The 16,510-nt window shown below is 41.4% G+C and overlaps 1 protein-coding gene across 5 annotated transcripts in view; it reads left to right on the forward strand.

Annotated features, from left to right (window-relative positions):
* The window catches only part of ATP8A2 (ATPase phospholipid transporting 8A2), a 324,912-nt gene that overhangs the window by 230,202 nt on the left and 78,200 nt on the right, over positions 1 to 16,510 (forward strand). The window lies entirely within an intron of this gene.

Raw genomic sequence — 16,510 nt, forward strand, 5'->3', positions numbered from 1 at the left:
AGAAATCAGTTAGAGATTTTTGAGGTTCATCTCACAATTGTACTCAATAAGAGCAGTCTGGCATCATTTTGTGTTTAATATGCTGCTGAAGCATTGGGGATAACAGAGGCCATTACAGGCTTTCAGGCAGCTCTTTGCAGCAAGGAGTGACAGCTGACAGGCTGGGATCAGCAGGTAAGTGGCTAACAGACCAAAACTCACTCCTTTGATAGTATTTCATGGTGTCCTCTGTGAGTTTCACGGTACATACAGTATCAGCAGCTGTAGTTCATACTTCCATATATTAGGCAGAAATTCTACTCAGTATCACGCTGAGCCATGAACTGCTTGTCCTCCACAGCAGACTTGTAGTGCTGCCATTAATGTGTCAACCTTCTCCTACACAAATGATAAGGTGAGCTATTCCTTTTTATGAGAAGGGTCAGACTATCAGCTTTTAGCTTTATCACCTTTTTTTTTTTTTTCCCCTCACAAATAGCTCCCATTTTTTAAAATGGTGTTGGTCATCTTTTGCTCCAACATAAATTGCAGACCCTTCAAAAAAAGTTTCTTGTTAATGAAGTTTTAGTTTTGCTTGAATACCTTCTAAAAATATTTCTCACTTAAACTTTGTTTAAATGGTTTTTCTGATGCTATGACTTGAGAAATGGTACTAAGATCTTGCTGAAGATAAAAAATAAAGTTTTGGTTAATGTTTTAGATAACATGTTTTGGTGGATTACTGGATTTTTCTTGATTTTGTAAAATCACTGAAAGCTTCTGAGGTTAAGGAAATTTGCTTACCACTTGCAGTAACTTACACAAAGGCTCTTGAATAGTTGTGTGCTGTCATAATACCAGTTTATGGTGAAATGAGCTGCGATCATACTAGGCTGTAGTCAGTAAAACACATCTCCGTACTTTTTCCCAGACTCAAGGTGTTCTTTGTCTTTCTGTATTTACAAGTAGTCAAGATATGTTAACAGCTAAATGGGAGAGTCAAAAAGCTTACTTTTTGTTTTTAAACATCTTGTTAACATGTTTATTTTTTAAAATAAACTGAATTCCAGAAACTGCTAAATATTCATACTAGAAAAATCCAATAGCACTTGAAGGGAGCTGGTTTTAACTGTAGTACTTTTTTAGCATCTGTGCCAGCCAGGACTTTGTGCCATGAGTAAAAGGCATAGAATGTGCAAAACATTTTACTCTGCCCATTCATCAAATGTCAGCATGAAGTCTTGCAGACATTTAAGTATGTGAAAAGACGCTTTGTTTCTGCTGGGATTTATTAAACCATTTTCACTAAGTATTTCTTTCTCTTGCCCATTTTATCTTGAGCATTCTCATAGGAAAAATAATACCATTTTTTCCCCTCTTGGAGGGCAGAGGGAAGCAACTTAGTTATTCTCTGCTGTCAAAGAGTCAACATATTTCTTCTTTTTCTGCTACAGTACTTCACAACAGAATGCAAGTAACATAATAAGACAAAGAAGTGATAAAAATTTCAAAAGTTTTTAATATAACTTTTCCAGATACCTGGTACTCTGACAATAAACTGGTTGTTTTGGGGTCTACCTTTTCAGATACACAAATTATAGTTTCCTTTAATAGTATCAGAAGGAGGAGTAATGCAAGACCAAGGAAAGACCTATCATAGGTTTCTTGGCTTTTCTGATTTTTATTTTTTTTTTGAGAGGGGGTGGGAGTTATCTTTTTATTTGCAGAAAACAGTTACACTGAGTACAAGCGGTACCTATTTTTGTCTTGCCTTTGGAAGCCGAATACTTCCATGAGAGTGGACTGTATTTGACTGCTGCCAGGTGACATTTTGCACAACAGTTAAATCCTTTCCAACCTTTTAGTAGGTGTGTCTTTACTGCCACAGGTTGTTGGGAACAAACAGATACCTCATCTTTTAAATAAGTGCTGTCCACTTTGATGCTCATTCGTGAAGAGGTGGGTGCCTTTTTAATTATCCTTGTTCTGAACTACGGGGCTTGCATTTCATAAGCCTAACCAGCACATGGGCTGTAGTCCTGCCCTTATGCAACCCTGGCTATTTTGTTTCCTTGATTAGGGTATAGAGATTTGGTGCCCTGGAGGGAACAGTGAGCAATAGTATTTGTGCTCATTTCTTGCATATGTCATACAGGTGTGTGTATGAAATGCTGCTCATATTTTTTGGATGTTTCTTCATAGGAGTTGCAGCATACTTTGGGTTTTCGAGAATAATATTACACTGTATGGGATCAAAATTTGTGTGCACATAAGCCCACCCATGCACATACTGGGATATGAAAGCACGTGTATGTACACATACAATAAGATGTTATATGTGTATGAAAGCTTTTATTCTTGATCCAGACATTATCTAAGATGAAGAACAACAGATCTCCTCCTTCCACTCCCCAGGCTCAAACACTATTTATAGTGTTTTAAGGGAGGGTCCTTCCTTTCACCTCTCTGAAGCATCAGGTATTGGCTCTGGTTAGAGAAAAGACTACTACTGAGCTGTGAGTTTTGCCATTTATTTCCATAGTGTTTTGCCTTTGCTTTGTTAGTCGTTAACGTTAATGACATTTCTTCAGGAAATCTAGTATTATTACTCTTTCAACTTTAAGGGGGGAGGGGGAGGAATAATAGGGTTTTAATCAGTTTTGAGAGGGTCGTAGATTGTGGCTAATCCACAGTGCAAATTATTAATTTCTAGATTTTTATATTCTTTTGTTGTGTTATATGTATATGGTCATAGCTCAGAACTGGGATTTAAGAATCATTTTGAATTTGGAACGCATCATCGTGATCTTGAAGCAATATTCGTAAGGCCTTTCCTCATCTGAGCCTTCCAGTCCCATCACAGCTGGAGGCGTTGCAGATGGAGCTGCTGCACTTCACTTCTTTACAACCTCTGTTGAGAATAAATTGTTGTGCCAGCAGCTCTGCTTCTGCATAGTGGAAACAGCTGAACATAGGAGTCACTCTAATCCTTTTCTAACTCTAATGGAATCCTTTATCGGAGACTTTTTAAACTACAGCTGAGTTGTCAGATTCTTGCTAGGTTATTTGACTATTTACTTAGAGTTTAAGAAAGACGTGCATCATCTTTGACAGGGTATTTTTTTAAAAAGATCCCAGTAGTGGAGATGTCCAGTTGATCCCATGTAATACGTCAGTAGCAGTGCTTATTCAAATCAGTGGTTCATCAAGAAAACAACTATCCCTCTCCTAGGAAACCTTCCTGTTCTTTTCTATGGATGTGCTACTAGCATGACAGATAGACCGTAGCTGTTGCAGTAGGTAACTTGGTTTGGAGAGGGGAAGGTGATCTAGAGGGTCTAATTTACTTTGCAAAACTGTTTTTTTAGCTGGCCTTCAGTCTGAAATTCTCTTAAATCTTGCTGATTCCGTTCTTGACAAAGCCTGTGAGAAACCTGCATGGGAAGACTTAAAAATAACACAAAACAAACAAACCGAAGACAAGATGATAATCATTATTGCAACAGAATAAACAGTTACTGCTGTTTCAAATCTATACTGAAATAGTGACAGCTTAGTGTAAATTTTCATGCTTTCCAGAATATTTCTGCCTTTTTCTCTACACTAGACGTTTTTTTTCCAGAGGTCTCTGTTGTTGTTCTCTTTGGCTTCTCATATTTCTGTGGTGTTTGGCGCTCATTAGAAAATTGGCTGCTTTGATTGTGGTTTGTCTGCAATCAGTTGCACATTACGTTGTGGTGTCAGTGTTTTGGTCTGTGGAAATTCTTCATTCAGCTGTTAGTCAAAAAGCAGACTTTGCCTGCAAGTCGAGGTTCTTAATGCCTGCTGATTGTGTTTGTTTTTATTATTATGCACAGTGGTCTCCATGGCACTTGATGTGGTTTTGGAACTTTCTCTGCATTTTTGGACTATGCTCCAAGTAGACAAATTAGACTAATGAAGCATGCATATATTTTTAAGCATCTGTTGAAGGAGTAGATTGGTTGTTTTTATGATCCACATGTGGATTTCAGAAATGAATGTCATTTTTAGGTCCCTAGTGTTGTTCTGTATGATACACCAAAAAAGAGATGAAAAAAATGATAGGGGTAAAATCAATGTTGTTAATAACTTCTGAATGTGAAATTAGGAGGCTAAACATGGTTGCTTTCTGGAGGCTAACCCCCCAGTAACATGTCACTTAACGTGTTTGTAAACTCTAAGACAAATATATCCTAAGTATTTATTAAAGATGACTTAGTGTTGTTTCTCATTTGAAATTAATTCATGAAAGCGCTATAGCCGGACCGTATGTGCAGCCATGCCCAGTACTGTGTTGACATTTCCTTGTAGTGCTGTATAAAAATAGGGTTAAGCCACGGACATAAAAACTCGTTCTGGTTCTGGATCAGCAGTGCACAGCTGGTCAGTCAGCTGGCCTTGAGATCTCTTTTGGTTCTTCACATGCCCACCTTCTGTTTGGCATTTATTCCTCCCCTAGACTGTGGCTACTGGACTTGTGTGTTAAATGGATGAGCATTACAAAAGTGACTGTAGGTAAGTTGCTCCCCACAGGTTGTGCAAACAGCATGCATAAGTTGTCAGCTGTTTTTCTTTCAGTATTGTAATGAAAGCTGGACACTAGCCACGCTGTCTGGCCAACGTCTGTTTTGAGATCGGGTAGCTTTTAACAAGTTTAAACACAACTCAGTAGCTTAAGTTGAAATACAGTGCAACATAAGACATTTACACTTAGGCATAACTGGCAGATTATCTAGGTTTTTTTGCTGTTTCTGTTTTGGAGTGGTGTATAGCGGTGTCCAGGAACACAGGAACAAGCTTCTTCACTCTGGATAGAATTACAGTCCTTTGGTAATTGACTGTGCTTCAAAAACTGTATCTTTATTCAGTTTGCAGTACAGGATTACTTAATGTCCTTCAAAATTGCCCCTAAATCACTTTTTCTTGTATTTGAAAGTAGCAAAGTCTTGCTGCATGCTTGTGGGAAGATGTTTGGAAGACATCCTACTCAGTATTTTCTTAATTAGAAACAGCTGGCTTTTAAATTTAGAAAAGCAGCTACTGTATTTTACCAGAGGCAGTGAACACTAATATTCATGTCTAAAAAAAAAAAAAAAAAAAGACTATATTGTGAGTCATGTTGACAAGCAGTGAAAGGCTAAATGCATGACTTGCCATAGTGGATCAGAGCATTTCAAATGTAGTCTGCATTCTGCATCAGAACAGAGGAAAACCAAACAGCTCTACAGTGTGGGTTTGACATGTATGACAGGAGTTTGTGTGCATCCTTGCACACAAAGAAAATGCTTTTTCTTTTCATAGAATCCAAGAATATTCTAGGTTGGAAGGGACCCACAAGGATCACTGAGTCCAACTCCTGGCTCCACAAAGGACCACCCAAAAACCAAACCATGTGTCTGAGAGCACTGTCCAAATGCTTGTTGAACTCTGGCAGGCTCAGGGCTGTGACCATTTCCCTGGGGAGTCAGTTCCTGTGACCAACCACCCTCTGGGTGCAGAACCTTTCCCTAACCCCCAGTCTGACCCTCCCCTGTCCCAGCTCCATGCCGTTCCCTCGGGTCCTGTCGCTGTCCCCAGAGAGCAGAGCTCAGCGCCTGCCCCTCCACTCCCCTCGTGAGGGAGCTGCAGGCCGCCATGAGGCCTCCCCTCAGCCTGCTCTGCTCTGGGCTGCACAAACCAATTGACGGCAGTTGCTTCTCATGTGTCTTGCCCTCCAGACCCTTCCCCATCTTTGTTGCCGTCCTTTGGACACTCTCTAATAATTGTATGTTCTTCTTATATTGTGGGCACCCGAAACTTCACAGAGTGCTCAAGGTGAGGCCGCACAGCTCAGAGCAGAGCGGGACAATCCCTTCCCTCAGCTGGCTGGCAGCGCTGGGCCTGCTGCACCCCAGGGTACAGTTGGCCCTTTTGGCTGCCAAGGCACACTGCTGGCTTGTGTTTAGCTTGCTGTTGACCAGAACCCCCAGATCCATTTCTGCTGCTCTCCAGCCTCTCATCCCCCCATTCTGTACATATATCCAGGGTTGCCCCTTCCCAGGTGAAGAATCCAACGCCTTCTTGTTAAACTTCATACAACTTCATTGCTGGTGAGTGCCCAGCTCTTTAAGTTGTCAGGATCTTTCTGCAAGGACTCTCTACCTTCAATGGAGCCAACTGCTCCTCCTAAATTAGTATCATCTTCAAACTTAACTCAAAACACCTTCTAGTCCTACATCCAAGTCATTTATGAAAACGTTAAAGAGAACTGGTCCTAAAATGGAGGAACCTCACTAGTAACTGGACGCCAGCGTGATATAACCATGTTTACTTATCACCCTTTCAGTCCAACCCATCAGCTAATTGTTCACCCATCATATTATATACTTGTCTAGCTATAAGCTGGATGTTTTATCCTGAAGGGTACTGTGAGAGACAGTATGGAAAGCTTTGCTGAAGTCCAAAAAAATTACATCTGCTTGATTCACTTAGTGAACTAAATGGGTAACACTGTCATAAAAGGAAATTTAGTGAGGCTGGTCTTCCCCTTGTGAACCCATTCTGGCTATTCCCAAAGATTGCATTGTCTTTCAAGTATTTTTTAGTAACTCTTAGATTAATCTTTAACTCTAGAATAGTCTTTTAGTCTTTAATTACATTATTTAAAATTATTATAACTGGAGAGTAGCCAACCAGTTTTTTTTGTGTCTTGAGAAGTGCTCAGCCTCTGTAACATCTTTTGCCAATCAGTTTTTTAGGCTAACAGTGGGCTACTTAGGGCATGTGGGGTGAGTTGGAGGGCAACGCTATAGAAAGAAATTTGGGTCTGCTCTTGCACAGATTCATTATTCAGCACTTCTCTGTGGCTGTTATCTGTAGGAAGCAGCCATGCTTCTGGGCATGGTGAAGGCGTTGTGCAGGCACTGAGCAATAACCTCTTCCTACTTGGAGTTTGTTACCTTAATGGTCTAGTATGGATGATGGTGGGTGGGAGGGAGAATATGAAAGTAATAAAAGAGCAATATGCTGCTGTTCTTATGATCTCAGATAGAAAGAAGAAAAGGTCATAGAGCAATTGTATATGTAAGATGATTTCTTAACAGGCATTTAAAGCTCTCATCAACAAAGTTGTAACTCCTTTAGAAAACAACGTGAATAACAGATGGGATTTATTCCAGAGGGCAGTAGGTGACTCTGAGTTGGAACTAGTGGTTTTATAGCTTGCTCTGGTCACACTTAAGTCCTTTTGTTTTCTGATGGACTCAGGAGAGCCCAGATAGCAGATATTTGGAGTTTTATTGGGATGTTTCCTTTCCTTGGGGACAGGAGGGTCATGTTATGTTTTTATTTGAATTTACTTTATTGGAATTAGTTTTTTTTTGTTTGCTGAGGAGTACTTTGTTTTGCTATATTTGTGTTCCACACCACTGTTTTTTCCCTGTGCTGCTTGGGTTGTATTTTTGGAAGAGAAAAACCTATTTTCTATGGGAAAAATATTTCCAGATCAATTTGAAACATACCTTTATTCCCTTTCCTCCCTACAGTATATGTTTCATGAGATCATTTTTTTCCCAATTGTGTTATGTCAAAATTTGATCCAAAAAGCCCTGAGGAGTGGAAATGATCTTGCTTATATTGTGCTAAGACTGACGTGGGTGCACAGGCTTTGGGAGCAGGGAGGCTGGAAGGAGTACAGCCTTCCCAAATATCCCACATGTGATCATGGGTCATCTGGGGCAGTCTGTCCCCTACTGATTTCCTGTTCATACAGCAGCCTGAAGCAATGCTAGTATCTTGTGCTACTTCTCCATCGGTGGATATGGTAAAGATAAAAATTGTTTCTAACCTGAAAGCTGTAAATTTTGGAAGTGCCTTTGGATGTCTGTAGAAGTAGTCAAAATGCAGCTATTTGTCTTGTAGAGCATAATTTCTTGTGTATATCAGTTGAGCTGGTATTTCTATGATAGCAATCTTATCAGAAGGCTTAGGCAGGGGCCTGTAGAAAATAATATTATAAAAGTGGTGCTAAGCAGACACTCACATGCACTTTCAGTGGGCTATGTTTTCTGTAGACTAATATGTGATTCAATGGGATTGAGAGGAAAGAAGGACAGAGAAGTGTTGTCTGTAACATAATGCCTGAAGTGTGAAGGACCCACTCATGATCAGGTGTGTTACCCTTGTTCTTTTTAGCATAAAACCCAGCAATGGCCATTCTCAGTAGCCTGATGTTGGGAAGAGAGTTATTTCCACCACTTAGAGCTGCAGTCTCTTGCCAAGAATCTTGGAAGGAGCACAGCCCTAGACTTACCGCCCTTTTCCAGTATACATACATATGAGTGACATAAGTCACACAGTGTTATGCTTATTGTAGACTCCAGCAGGCCAATGAATGCAGAGAAAGCTGGAGCAAGGGTTCAGGAACAGTAGTGTTGTTATACACACAGACATGTACACGTGCAAAAGACAAGTGTAAGCGTCCTTGCTCTATAGCATACGTTGTATTTTGGACAATGCTGGAGGAGAAGGGGACAGGATTCAGTACAGTGGCTGCACTGTAGAGTACATGTTAAAGTTGACCCAAAATGGCTTTATTTGTTTTTGGTAAATAGGGAAACCCAAATTCATGGTGTCAAATAGAATTTGTTTCTGTGAAGATACTTTTCCCCGCGGATGTCTCTGTTCAAGTGGAGAGTGCCAATTCATTACAAAGAAATGTAGCCATAAAAATATTATACGTAAACTTAGTTCCTTCATCTCATTCTCTAAAGTGATGGACTCAGTTATGCTGAAATCTTCTATTCAGGGCATTAGATGTTTTCAGAAGGTTCCTAGGAAAGAAGAGAATCAACACCTACCCTCTATCAGCTCCACCTGTGTTAGTGTGGTGCCCCCAACTCTGAGCCAGAGAGACACTAAGGGAATAGGATTCCGATCTAGAGACAGAGCAAGGAATATGAGCGATCAGATGAAGAATTATTGGCTTTCACAGTTTCAATTCTGCATTCGTTTCATTGCTTGCCATTGTGCAGGTGGTGTGTAAAATGTTTGAGTTACTAGAAGGGAAGATAATAAGGCTAGCAGAGTGTTATTTTAGAATCTACAAAAAGTGACACTTCTGCAAAAACTTCTTTTGAGCAATATTTTCAGTAAGCATCTGTTTTGGTAGACAAAGGGTTTTACTTCTGTGTTTCTTTCATTAGTCGCATAGTTTCTGTATCTTGGTAAGTGGTTGCTTGCTGTGTTTTATCCAATAAGGTATGCACGTACAGTAGAAGAGCTGATGTTTGGCATTTCATTTTCACATGTGGAAGAAATATTCTTGTTATGGAGTTCTGAGAGTATTTGAGAGAGATGTACCAAAAAGGGGTATTTTTAGGCTCTTTCCATGTCCATAATTTCAGAGAAGCATGAAAGGTAACCACTTCAAGCTTTGCTTTAACAAAAGTTGCATTGAGGGAAGGCCTTACCAAATTCAAGTGAAGTTTTTCCACTGTAATGACATAAAAGTGAGAGGCAATCATGGTGAATTTCTTTGACAATGTTATGCAATTGATTTTCACTGTGCTTTCATACAACTGCATGCCAATATACAAAGAAAAATCAAAAATAGAGGAGGGAGAAGTGCACATATGGAGTAACAAGTTGGACATCTGGTGGGGGTGGCAGGAGACGACAACAAATCAGGCTCTGTCAAGTCATTTTCCTTAGGTGCTATTTTCACTTGGGGCTAGGCAAAATCTTATTGAAGCTGATCGGTCTAACCGCTACTGTTCATTGAGAATATATGTGAAGAGCAAACGAATGCTTGAACTACTGACATCTCCACACAAACCAAAAGATGTATGAAAGGCAGCCATAAAATCTAAAATGATTTCTAAAGATCCAGTGACCACATCTGTGGACAAGTGTGTTTGATTTCAGCTGCGTAAGGGAGAAGGTATTTACTGAGGGGCGTGGAAATTTAATGAAGTTGGAAACAGCAGAGAGAACTTTTAAGTGAAACTACTGGGTGCATGTAGAGTTAGGACTGTGAAGAATAGGTGCCTTCTGGTCTTTTGATCTCAGTAGTCAGCAAAACACGATGAACTCATGTTCAAACAAGCAGAATTGTTTTAAAGCCATTTGTAGTCTGCATCAGCTTCTAAAATGAAAGTGGCATGTAAGAATTCAAATTCAGCCAAGTGTTGGCTGTCACAAGCAAGGCAAAGTAAATGACGTCTTCAGTGGATCTGGATACTGAGTTCAGAACCAGTGCAGCTACCCTACTTGATTATTCTCGTTTGCTCCCACCACAGCATTATGTTCCCTAGGTCTTGAATTCCCTTCTCTGCAGGGAGGTCACTGCTGGCCTGTGAAATCGGGGCAGAAAACTGGAATGGTCCCTGCTGTGCCACTGCTCGTGGTGTTGAGCAGCCTCAAGGTCAAGGTCCCTGGTCAAGGTCAAGGCCCATGAACATCCCTGTTCTTTGGGATGTTTTCTCCAACATCTTCACCTTCTTTCCAACCCTGCACTTCTCTCGCCCCATCACACCTTTTCCAAGACCAATTAGTCTTTTTGGGGACCCTTTTTTTTAGGGGGGGCATGGAACCACAAGCCCTGTTGGTTTTCCTAATCTAAATGGTCTGTGTGCAGAAGCATTACCCATGATCAGCCTTGTAACTGAGGGTAGTGTCCCATGTCTCTTTGTTAGTCTGAGGATTCGGGACATGCCACTTCTGCTTAGTCCAAACAATATCAAAATTTACAACCAGCTTGTACTGGTTCCAGCTAGAGCAGGCTTCTGCTTGAGTTCAAAAGTCCAATTTTGGACGCTCATGCATGCACATACGCTCACCCTGATTATTTTCTGCCTGTTAGCATTCACACTTGAATCTGTTTTCTGCAATGGGGCATCAAGCAGCATGGTATATATCAGCTTCTTGTTGTATGTGCAGAAGGAGGCAACTGACATGTGCCTCAACGTCAGTCCTGCATTCTCCAATGAGAACAAGTTTTTCAGGAGAGATTCCTGGGATGATCCTTTGAACTCCAGTCCCAGCCTGCCTGCCTGTTACATGACCGTGGTGAGTACCTTTCTCACACAGTCACTCTGCTGATTTTACTGGAACTACTTGAATAGTTTCTGTTTGTGGCAGTTGCAAACTCAAGTCTGTAGAGTTTGTCATTTCAACACCAAGTCCTGGAATATACAGATTTCTCACTGAAATATTCTAAAGTATCTTGTTAGCCTTTAGGGGAAGGAGAATCCTCTCCAGAAATCAGCATAACTGGCCAAATACAGGTCTGTGGGACCTTCACAAGAGAACGGCCTTCCTAGAAGGCTGAATTGTTGTGTGCCAAGCAGTCTGTTTTTTCCTATGGATCTAGAGTTTCAAAGTGCTGCTGGAATGTTCTTGTTCATGATGCTTGTAGCTTGCGAAGTGCTGATGTAGCAAATACATTTATTATTATAGATTTCGTTCCCTTTCTTTCATGCACTTCTTGTAGAATTACACAGCTCGTGTGCTAAGGCTTTCAAGATGTGAGATACCATGCCCATACAGTGTGATAACAGGGGAGAATGAGTGACTTCATTATCACATCAATGTGACTATTTGGAGAAATATTTGCTTTTTATATTTGACATAGCAGGTGGGAAATACTGCACTGGCCTACTTAGTGGAGTAACAGGGCCTTCTGTATATGGCGTGTCCATACAGCACCCACGAGGCTCGTTGATGTTGAGAGCCCTTGTGCCATGGGTGCAGACTTCCAAAGCTGAGGGAAGAAATGGGCTGGAGTCCAAAAGATTTGCCAAATACAATGTATGAACATGAAACAACAACTGTAGATAGGTTGTAGTATCAGTTCTTCTCGTTCCTGGCTCTCTTTCTTCTCTGAACTCTTTCCAGGGTTTGGTCTTTTGTGACTGATTAATCCGGAAGGTCATTGCTAAACTGACAAAGTTGGCTTGATCAGTACAAATAAGTTTAAATTAACTTTGTGGATACTTGTCAAGGGGATCCTGAGCTTCTGTTAAAGTAGGTTTTAAGCAGATCTGTACAAATTTATCAGCTCAGATGGGATTCACTATGTGTTTGCAATTACTTTTTACATCGGAATCCCTTTTGATGCTACTTTAAGAAAGACTACAAGAGTGGTTGTGTGAGAGAAAGAAATGTCAAGAGGGGCAAAGGGAAACAAGAGCTGTAGAGGACATTGCCTGAGTTAAATTATGCTCATTAATTCAATTTGAGGCAGGAATGTGTGTAAATAAACCCTGGCAGCTGCAGCAGCTCTCATTTCTGCAGGGCTTTGGCAGGAATGCAGGGGCCAATGGACATGAAATCCGGGCGCTCTTTTGAGAAATTGCAGGCAGACAGCTCTGCAGCCAGGAGAAAGAACAATCAAAGATTTACTGAAAAGACGTAATCACTTTAAGCAGACTTAAAGAGTGTGGAGTTTCAGACATGCAGATTTGGAGGTAAAATTAGTGCAGACAAAAACTAAGTCATTGAAAAACCATGAGGCTTACCTAATTCTCCTGGGTTAATGGTGTTATTCACGTTCCAAATGTCTAGCCTCCAAGTGGAGTGCGAGAATTGTAGCTGTGCAATTCAGCATCTTCAGATTAAACTGAGTTTGTGTTTTCACAGGTAATTGTCCGTAGGTAGGTTAACTGCTCTATCTGCATGAAGTCAAATGTATTGGCCACATGAAGTTAAATGTTTTGCATCCCACGGAGTTCATTCTTTGGACCTCTTCCTCATACTGGATCTGTACGAGTGCTTCTAGGAGCATTTCCATCACTTCACGTGGTCCTAGAATTTGCCCTGTCAGAAGTATTCAGAGAACAGAAACCTCAGTGGATACTTTGGCACTGAAGAGGGAAGGTGGGAGTCGGTTCTGCAGTAATCAGCGAGTGATGGGTAGATTGTCAGATCAGTGGATTTTTCAGTTGTGTTTTTTTATTAGTAGCAGTCATTATTTGTCTGACCCTGCTTTGGATCTGAGGTTGGTGTATCAACACTGTACAAAGAATAAATAAAAACTAAGCCAATGGTCCCTGAACAAAGAAGAATTATTGGTTTTGCTGGCTTTCAGGTAGGATTTTGAATAACGCTATCACCTACAGCTAAAACAGTCTGATTTTTAATTTTCATAACAGCATTTGAGGTGATTATTGATTAAAATTTACCAAAGACGTGAAATCTCTTAGTTACTGATATATGAAAAGGAAAGATTTTTTTTCCTCAGAGGAAGCCAACTTGAGCATAGTTTCTTTCATCTTATACAAATGTTGTTTTATCTCAGTCCCATTGTCTTCAGATATTTGCGTATCTGAAACTTCCTTAAAAGTAGGAAGCTTGCAAGGTAGTCCATGTAAAAACAAGACCAAATAAGTTCAAAGCTATACAGCAAAAGCTGCAAAGGAAAACTTGACGCTAGCACTAAGAATAATGGTAAGTATTTGGATTTTCATTGAGTTTTAGGGCATGTTCTTTTCTTTGCACATTATATAAATCATGCATACACAGGTGCATGTGTATTTAATTTCAACTTTTAAAATGTTACCAAGTATGTCAATAGCAGTTAAAATTTTGAAGTAGGTTTCAGAAATCACTCTTTGAAATCTGGAGGTGTTCTGACTTTGCCACTGTCTTTTTCTATTCTCACTGTGAATAGTACAGGTACCTAGGTATGGCTGGTGATTAAACCAGGAGGCGCTCAGTGACTTTCACAAAGGAGCAGATAAATTGTTCAGATTTTGAACTGACTTCTATATTGGTAAATAACTGTCTCCCCCTCCCTCCCCCCCCCCCCCCCCCCCCACAAAAAAAAAAAAAAAAAGCTGTATTAAAGTATGTTGAGTGGCTTAGATCATGGGTGTTCTGTTTTGTTTTCTTTATTTAATTGCTCTGTGGAAGAAGGATACACGAACAGACCAGAGATGTCGTGCCACTGAAGCTGGAGCGCTGATGGACACCCGGCAATGCATACCATAAAAACAGAGAACTGGGGAAAAAAAAAGGCAGCCCTCCAGTCAAGCCAAGATAGACAGATTCACACACAACGCTTGCATTAATTATGTTTAAAGTGGCATAAAAACAACAGCATGCAGAAGTTTATTGGTCCTTCAGACAGTTTAATTACAAGCTTGTCATAAATCTGTTCCTTTTAGTATGGGAAGCATCTTCCTGAGCAGTGTTCTGAACTCGGAGCAAACTGCTGAGAGTTCAGTATGTTATTTTATGCTCCCCTTCTCTTAAGCTATGGTTTACATCCAGTATTATTTTTCCTTCTCCCAGCCGAGCTCTCCCTCAACACTACTAGCTTCAAACATCATTTAATGTCAGGTTTAGCAATAGAAGAGCAGCAAGATCTTCTCACACCTGCTGTCTTTCAATAGCTGCCTCTGGGTCAGTAGCCTCTGGCTGGCTCTGCCATTCTTGGGAAAGTTGAATTTTAATCATTTTGCTCTTGTCAAGAGCAGTGTAAGGAGCACTGTTTCCTCAGTCTCAGTACAGTGAGTCTGAACACCCATGTGCAAGTCCCCTGGAAGCCTCTGCATGCTCTTAACTTTGGCTGGAATGAAAACAGTCATGATTTGTATTTTGCCTGTTTTGAGTTTCTCTGCTGATGTCCAGAGAGGCACGCAGCATAAAAACCTGCACATTTAAAACCCTCACTAGCACGGTCGCTTCCCTCCGGGTTCTCTGCTCACTGCTGTCTGGATGGGTGCACCCAGTGCCTGGCACCTCTCCCCCGGTAGGTGCACTTGGTGCAGTTGCATTTATTCCAGCTCACAGCCGCTGCTGCCAGCACTGTGGGCTTTTCTTGTGGGCTCAGAGGCATGCAGTGCTTCAGAACAGAATTTCTGCTAATGCACGGCCGTCTCCCTGTAGGTGAGATTTTCCCTCTCTTTCTGGGACTTGCACTGTTCAGCTCTGGCTGCTCAGAGACAGCTGTGGAGTGGCCTTTGCAGCTTGAAGTTGGACTTCTTTTCTCTTCAGCCAGCTCCTTGTAGGGCCCCTGAGCCCTGTGGGGCTGGCAGCCACAGCTTCGCTTCCTGCCTATTCTCTGTGCACCCTGCACCTGCTACATTAACAACCTGAAGGGAAGTCCCATCCGGGGAAAGCTGCTCTGTTGCCCCAAACTGTGCAGCGCATGTTCCAGCTTCAAAAGAGTCTAAAGGACTTGCGGGAGACATTTAGCGAGCAGAGCAGCGGTCACAGCAGGGGACTGAAGGGCATTTTCCAAAGCGCCCTCATTAATTAGCGTTGCAATGGCTAAAGCCTCTTGCTGGAGCCCAGGTACAACTTGAGAGTGCCAGCGCTGCAGGGAAGGCCCTGAGGAGTAATTTCAGCCCGTTCTTTGCTTTTTGTTTGATTCCTTTTATTTTTCCTTTCCCCTACCAAAGGGACTCAAGGACAGGAGTCATGGCCTCACTGAAAGGGAATTTTATCACAGTAGAATACATTACCGAGTTACAGCCCATTCTCCCTGCTTAGCTACTGCTGGCCACTTTTGTAATCTCTTCAGCAGTTTGGAAAGTTCGAAATGTCTTTGCCAGAACTCAGCTCTAAAGCACGAAAACCGGCTCGTGTTGTCTTAAGCTGAAAATTCAATTTGCTCTAAAATCTGCCTGCATTGCTGTGGTCATCACAGAGACTTGCACAGCCATTTGCTCACCGTGCCTGCCTTCTGCTATCGGGATTTAGCTTGCCAAAGCCCAGCCGGCCTCCCATAGTCTGCCTTGTCTGGGGGGGCAGGTTGTCATTTAAGCCAGACATCCACAGAGCTTTCCTCTGCATGATTTTTTTCCAAATGTGGGAATTCCTCCTCCCAGTCAACGCTGCAGCCAGCATCTCAAATTAAGCGATTCTTAGCCTTAGGCCAACAATAGGTTTGAGATCTTGTCTTAAGGTCATAAAGCAAGAAGCTAAAAATTTATAGCAATGGAGAAGGAAGAGATTCCCACGTTCTTGTCTGATGCGTGGGCCAACGTATACTTTCTGTGATATAACGTTACCAGATACGCTGCTTAAAACACCTGATAGAGATGTTTTTAATCGAACTAATGCCATTAAGGATGGTTTTCATATCTTCCAGGGGAGCTGGATGCTTTTGTTGTTAGGAGCCTGAGGCTGGAAGGCTCAGAGGATGGGGAATGTTAGTATGTTAAAGTAATTATTGCTGTGATTTTATAGACTAATAGCTTGTGACCTTTCTCTGCCTCTCATCGGAAAGCTGGAGATTTCCCCACTGTGGTAATCCAAATCTCCCATTGTTGAATTTTTTATGGTGAAAAGATCCCAAATAGCCATCAGCTTTCCCCTGGAATCTTGCTGTGGACTCGAGCAGTGTCCCTCTAAGGTTCAGATGGGTTTTTATGTGCAATTTTAACTCTGCCTTTATACGTGTGCCTTACAATATGATTGCTATTATGATTGCATATTTGACTTCAAACCGTAGATTACAGTGCCGTTTAATTTCTTTTATGGCTTGGGCACATGTGTCGTGCTTGGTAGCACCTACTTACTGTGC

Source organism: Oxyura jamaicensis, chromosome 1 (assembly GCF_011077185.1).
Source record: "Oxyura jamaicensis isolate SHBP4307 breed ruddy duck chromosome 1, BPBGC_Ojam_1.0, whole genome shotgun sequence".
Classification (NCBI taxonomy): domain Eukaryota; kingdom Metazoa; phylum Chordata; class Aves; order Anseriformes; family Anatidae; genus Oxyura; species Oxyura jamaicensis.